This window comes from Myotis brandtii, unplaced genomic scaffold (genome assembly GCF_000412655.1).
Source record: "Myotis brandtii unplaced genomic scaffold, ASM41265v1 scaffold728, whole genome shotgun sequence".
NCBI classification, from domain to species: domain Eukaryota; kingdom Metazoa; phylum Chordata; class Mammalia; order Chiroptera; family Vespertilionidae; genus Myotis; species Myotis brandtii.
This window is the reverse complement of record NW_005370875.1, coordinates 952429-953600: the sequence shown is the minus strand read 5'-3', so window position 1 is coordinate 953600 and position 1172 is coordinate 952429. Positions and strand designations below refer to the sequence as shown.

The following is a 1172-nucleotide window of genomic DNA, read 5'->3' as shown; positions in this document are numbered from 1 at the left end:
CCTTATTCTATCAGAATTAGTCTGTAGCTTGTTCTCAGAATAAATCTTAAAAGAGAAAAATGGGTAGGAGTTTCAAGGCTTATTGTTTGTGTTAATAACTACCATTGATACTGATGCTTATTCATATCTCTTTTCCTCCAGGAGACCTCAGACCTGCAGCTCCCCTGATCTCTCAAGCCCTGACAGGTCAGTAACAGCTGTTAGAGGCCACAGGAGCCATGGCAGTTCTGGAGTGTGCTACCTGGTCCTGGGGGAAGGAAGGAGAGAAAGAAAGGGGACTCATTGAACCTCACAAGGGTTCAGTCCTTGGAGAGGTGTGTGCCCCAGGGCAGAGTTCTCCCCCATCCCTTTTATTCCTGCCCATCATGGCTCTGGCACCTTCCACTGAACAATCTCAAATGTCTCCATCATGAACCTGACCCCCACCCTTAGCTCAGCAGAATGCTAGGCTGGAAGTTGACATGAGGGAGGGCAAAAGTACCTTTCTGGTGGTTCATGAAACATGTGGGGATCAGGGAGGAGCCAGGGATGCAGATAAAGGGAGTGAAGAGTTAGGCTGGAGAATTAGAGGGAGAGGATGTGATGGAAACCCTTTCTTATTCATTACTGGCCTCACTTTCACCCCCAGATGCCCCTACTTCACTGCACTTTGTGGACCAGCATCGGGAGGACCTGGTGACTCGAGTGACATCAGTGGATGCAGTCCTAGACAAGCTGCATGGGCAGGTGCTGAGCGAGGAGCAGTATGAGAGGGTGCGGGCTGAGCCCACCAATCCGGACAAGATGAGAAAGCTGTTCAGCTTCAGCAAGTCCTGGGACTGGACCTGCAAAGAGCAACTCTATCGAGCCCTGAAGGACACCCATCTCCCCCTAATTGTGGAACTCTTGGAGAAGTGACGCAGTGGAGGAAACTAGGGGAGCTAATGACATGCTCGGCAGCTGAAGTCTGAACACCTGCTTCTGAGTCCTGGCTCTGACTGTCCAGGCTTTGGGTCTAGGTTTCTTCATGTCTAAACACATTGCCATCACCCAGCCAGAGAGGCTCAGTTGGTTGAGTGTTGTCCTGTGCACCAAAGGGTTGCTGGTTCCATTTCTGGTCAGAGCACATACTTGGGTTTCAGGTTCAGAAGGCAACTGATTGATGTATCTTCTCTCTCTCTCTCTCTCTCTCT

At 50.3% G+C, this 1172-nt stretch overlaps 1 pseudogene; it reads left to right on the top strand.

The window, feature by feature from the left end:
* The first annotated feature begins 141 nt into the window (after positions 1-141).
* Positions 142-897, top strand: LOC106724120 (annotated as a pseudogene).
* The last annotated feature ends 275 nt before the right edge of the window (positions 898-1172 follow it).